Genomic DNA, 6,000 nt, shown 5'->3' with positions numbered 1-6,000 from the left:
GTCTACTGGAGAAGGGAATGGCAAACTACTTCAGCATTCTTGCCTTGAGAACTCCATGAACAGTATGAAAAGGCAAAATGATATGACACCGAAAGATGAACTCCCCAGGTTGGTAGGTGCCCAATATGCTGCTGGAGAAGAGCAGATAAATAACTCCAGAAGGAATGAGGAGGCTGAGCCAAAGCAGAAATAACACCCAGTTGTGGATGTGTCTGGTGGTGAAAGTAATGTCTGATACTGTAAAGAACAATATGGCATAGGAACCTGGAATGTTAGGTCCATGAATCAAGGTAAATTGGAAGTGGTCAAACAGGAGTTGGCAAGAGTAAACATCAACTTAGGAATCAGTGAACTAAAGTGGACCAGAATGGGCCAGTTTAATTCAGATGACCATTATATCTACTACTGTGGACAAGAATCCCTTAGAAGAAATGGAGTAGTCCTCATAGTCAACAAAAGTCTGAAATGCAGTACTTGGGTGCAACCTCATAAACAACAGAATGATTTCCGTTCATTTCCAAGGCAAACCATTCACTATCACGGTAATCCAAATCTTTGCTCCAACAAGTAATGCTGAAGAAGCTGAATTTGAACAGTTCTAGGCAGACTTACAAGACCTTCTAGAACTAACACCAAAAGAGATGTCATTTTCATCATAGGGGACTGGAATGCAAAAGTAGAAAGTCAAGAGATATTTGGAGTAATAGGCAATTTAGCTTTGGAATACAAAATGAAGAAAGGCAAACAGAGTTTTGCCAAGAGAATGCACTGGTCATAGCAAAACCCTCTTCCAACAACACAAGAGATGACTGTACACATGAACGTCACCAGATGGTCAATTCCAAAATCAGATTGATTATGTTCTTTGCAGTCAAAGACGGAGAAGCTCTATACAGTCAGCAAAAACAATACCAGGAGCTGACTGTGTCTCAGATCATGAACTCCTTATTGCCAAAATGGTTGTCTGAGGAGGTCTTTCAAATAACTGAGAAAAGAAGAGAAGTGAAAGGCAAAGGATAAAGGGAAAGATAAACCCATCTGAATGAAGAGTTCCAAAGAATAGCAAGGAGAGATAAGAAAGCATTCCTAAGTGATCAATGCAAAGATATAGAGGAAGACAATAGAATGGGAAAGACTAGAGATCTCTTCAAGAAAATTAGAGATGCCAAGGGAACATTTCATGCAAAAATGGGCACAATAAAGGATAGAAATGGTATGGACCTAACAGAACCAGAAGATATTAAGAAGAGGTGACAAGAATACACAGAAGAGCTGTACAAAAAAGATCTTAATGACCCAGATAATCATGATAGTGTGATCACTCACCTAGAGCCAGACATCCTGGAATACAAAGTCAAGTGAGCCTTAGTAAGCATCACTATGAACAAAACTAGTGGAGGTGATGGAATTCCAGCTGAACTATTTTCAATCCTAAAAGATGATGCTGTTAAAGTGCTGCTCTCAATGTGTCAGCAAATCTGGAAAACTCAGCAGGGGCCTTAGGACTGGAAAAGGTCTGCTTTCATCCAATCCCCCAAAAAGGTAATACCAAAGAATGTTCAAATTACCACAGAATTGTTCTCTTCTCACACACTAGCAAAGTAATGCTCAAATTTCTCCAAGCTAGGCTTCAACAGTACATGAGCCAAGAACTTCCAGATGTTCAAGCTGGATTTAGAAAAGTCAGAGGAAAAAAAAAATAGAAAAGGCAGAGGAGCCAGAGATCAAATAGCCAACATCCGCTGGATCAACAAAAAAGCAAGAGAGTTCCAGAAAAACATCTACTTCTGCTTTGTTGACTACACCAAAGCCTTTGACTGTGTGGATCACAACAAACTGGAAAATTCTTAAAGAGATGGGAATACCAGACCACCTTACCTGCCTCCTGAGAAACCTGTATGCAGGTCAGGAAGCAACAGTTAGAACCAGACATGGAACAATGGACTGGTTCCAATTGGGAAAGGAGTACGTTAAGGCTGTATATTGTCACCCTGTTTATTTAACTTCTATGCAGAATACATCAAGCGAAATGCTGGGCTGGATGACCCACAAGCTGGAATCAAGATTGCTGGGAGAAATATCAGTAACCTCAGATATGCAGATGACATCACCCTTACGGTAGAAAGCAAAGAAGAACTAAACAGCATCTTGATGAAGGTGAAAGAGGAGAGTGAAAAGCTGGGTTTAAAGCCAACATTCAGAAAATGAAGATCATGGCATCCAGTCCCATCACTTCATGGTAAATAGATGGGGAAACAATGGAAAGAGTGACAGACTTTATCTTCTTGGGCTCCAAAATCACTGCAGATGGTGACTGCAGCCTTGAAATGAAAAGATGCTAGACTGTATATTAAAAAGCAGAGACATTACTTTGCCAACAAAAATCCATATAGTCAAAGCTATAGTTTTTCCAGTAATCATGTATGGATGTGAGAGTTGGACCATGAAGGCTGAGCACTGAAGAATTGATGCTTTTGAGCTGTGGTGTTGGAGAAGACTCTTGAGAGTCCCTTGGACAGCAAGGAGGTCAAACCAGTCAATTCTAAAGGGAATCAATCTTGACAATTCATTGAAACGACTGATGCTGAAGCTCCAATACTTTGGCCACCTGATGCGAAAACTGACTCATTGGAAAAGACCCTGATGCTCTGAAAGACTGAATGCAGGAGGAGAAGGGGATTATAGAGGATGAGATGGTTGGATGGCTTCACTGACTCATGGACATGAGCCTCAGCAAATTCTGGGAGATGGTGAAGGACGAGGAAGCCTGGTGTGCTGCAGTCCACGGGGTCACAAAAATCAGACATGACTGAACAACTGAATGAACGACGATGATGACTTATTACAGGGTAAGAATACAAATTAAAATCAACCGAGGGGAGAAGCACATTAAGGTGAATTCTGGGAAAATACTACCTATGGAGCTGCCACTCTTCTCTCCTCATAGACTCAGTTCAGTTCAGTTCAGTCGCTTAGTTGTGTCCGACTCTTTGCAACCCCATGAATCACAGCACACCAGGCCTCCCTGTCCATTCAACTCTTGGAGCCCACCCAAACTCATGTCCATTGAGTTGGTGATGCCATCCAACCATCTCATCCTCTGTCGTCCCCTTCTCCTCCTGCCCTCAATCTTTCCCAGCATCAGGGTTTTTTCAAATAAGTCAGCTCTTCCCATCAGGTAGGCAAAGTATTGGAGTTTCAGCTTCAACATCAGTCCTTCCAATGAACACCCAGGACTGCTCTCCTTTAGGATGGACTGGTTGGATCTCCTTGCAGTTCAAGGGACTCTCAAGAGTCTTCTCCAACACCACAGTTCAAATGCATCAATTCTTCGGCATTCAGCTTTCTTTATAGCCCAATTCTCACATCCATGCATGACTACTGGAAAAACTATAGCCTTGACTAGACAGACCTCTGTTGACAAAGTAATGTCTTTGCTTTTTAATATGCTATCTAGGTTGGTCATAACTTTCCTTCCAAAGAGTAAGCGTCTTTTAATTTTGTGGCTGCAGTCACCATCTGTAGTGATTTTGGAGCCCCCCAAAATAAAATCTGACACTGTTTCCATTGTTTCCCCATCTATTTGCCATGAAGTGATGGGACCAGATTCCATGATCTTAGTTTTCTGAATGCTGAACTTTAAGCCAACTTTTTCACTCTCCTCTTTCACTTTCATCAAGAGGCTCTTTAGTTCTTCTTCACTTTCTGCCATAAGGGTGGTGTCATCTGCATATCTGAGGTTATTGATATTTCTCATAGACTCAGGATGCATTATTTTTCCAACATCAGTCCATTACAATAAATATAGCATGTTGCCAACCAGGAAGACTTCCTGGAGTATTGGTGTCCAGAATTTTCTGGGGGCTCCCTCACCTAAAGCCCCCACCCTAAATCACATTGTTTGTCTTTGTGGTGTGGCTACCCCCTGCTCTAAGACTACGGGGTATGGCCAATCCCCACTCTAAATCACATTGGTAGGCTAGCCACAATGACCTAAGTTCCTGAGCCAAGTAGATACTCTTATCAGGTGTGAGATTATCTTCCAGAAAAAGGGCAAAACCAGACCTTATTTTGGTAACATTTTTTTTACTACACAAGTGGATAGAGGAATAGGGAAGAATTGGGACTACTAGTGCAATCAATCCTCCATGGTAGCTCTATAGAAGTATTTCTTATATTGGTATAGGCCAGGAAGCAGTGTTCTTTAACTTCAGGATTGACTTAAGAACTAACGTTAACCACAGACTACTTATAGATTCTGTGTGTAAGCATCCTTGTATTTATGGCTTGCATTTCTTAAACTTAATTGATCATAATTATTTTCAAAGTCAACAGGCATAAAATTCACCAAATTGGTTCTATGACTAAAAAAAAAAATGAGAAAACAAAACATCACACAGTTTTATACTATACAGCATGCAATGATGATTACTCATATTAATATAGTATTTCATACTTTCCCAAGAACTTTCAAAACAGCCATCTCAGTTGATTCTCATATGTCTTTGAGTAGTTGATAGGGGAAATATCATTATGACCATTTGCTGGATGAAGAAATTTCAGCATAAAAGTTAAAGTGATTCACTCAGGGACACCTTGTTGTACTGTTAATGATGCACAAGAACTTGGGTTCACTGAACCTACTAGTGCTCCTTCCAGAACAAAAGTTTTTCTTCCTGGCAAATGCTATAATTCTGTGACTGAATGAATTTCAGGTCCTAAACTCTTGAATCTTGCTTCACCAAACAAAGTTAGAATTTCTGGCATTCTTCTCTGGTTTGTTTGAGTTCCTGATAAGCTCATTTGGGTCAAAGAAATACTTGGACTGGTCAAGCTCTACAAATCTTTCTGACAGCCACGGCAGATGCTACTTGTTTATACACAGAAGCATTCTTCTGAAGTTTAACTTATTGTTTTCAGTAAAATATTTAAAAATTTTGTATACATTTTCCATGCTTGACAGAAGAGCTGTTGGATATTCTCCTGCAAACTATAGCACTTGAAAATATTTAATATTTAGGACTCAAACTGTATATATTCAATCAGTTATATACATTGCTAAGGAAAGATAACAGAACATGGAAAAGGAAGTGCAAGTGAAGTCTGATACAGCTTTCATGCTACCCACAAATTGTTCACAGACAAAATTAAGAAACAACCCTGTCTTATTTCTAATACCTGAGAAAATGCCTGAAATAGTAGATCCTCAGTAAATATTTGTTGAATGAATGAATAAGTGTTAACTAAAATAGGTTTCCAGTTATACCAGTTACTTGGTAACAGGCAGTATTCTCTTGACATGATTGTTTTCCTCTTGGAAAACAAGTACATTTCCTTTGGGAATTAGAAATTTGGTCCAAAACCAGAGAACAGTTAAGAGATGAATTGGAGCCCTCTCTACAAAGAATCATACTCATATAGGGTACTGCATGAATTAAGATGTGCTTGGTTACTTGCAACTGAAATTTGAGAAAATGCTAATTTAATTTGCTTAAACAATAAAGGAACTCATTAGCTTGCATACCTAAAACATCCAACAGAAGTTCAGGGCTCAGATACCACTGGATTGAAGTTTTACTCTGATTCTCTCACCTCTTACCTATTTCGTGAGCTGTCTTTGTCCTCAAGTTGACTTCCTTCACAGTCAAAGAATGGCGGACAGATCTTGGGTGCTATTTACTTTCTTGTTACTATCCAGGCAGCATGTCCACTCAACCTTGAAGCAGAGGTATTCGTCTTCACTCTATTTGGGTCAGTTTAGGTTGTAATCCCCTAACCAAACAATTCCTGCGGTCAAAGGAATGTCATGAATTGACGTGAGTCAAAGGAATGTCATGAATTGACATGAATTGGCCTGAGTTAAGTGCCCATCCCTAAACCAATCACTGTGGCAAGACAAATTGTGATATTACTGTTATGAATCAGGTTTATCAGGGTGAGGGAGATTTTGGAGAACAGTTTCTTTGATCTGCAGTTGACATATTTTATTGCTTTTGGAGT

Source organism: Muntiacus reevesi, chromosome 2 (genome assembly GCF_963930625.1).
Source record: "Muntiacus reevesi chromosome 2, mMunRee1.1, whole genome shotgun sequence".
NCBI lineage: Eukaryota > Metazoa > Chordata > Mammalia > Artiodactyla > Cervidae > Muntiacus > Muntiacus reevesi.
This window is presented reverse-complemented; position numbering follows the sequence as displayed.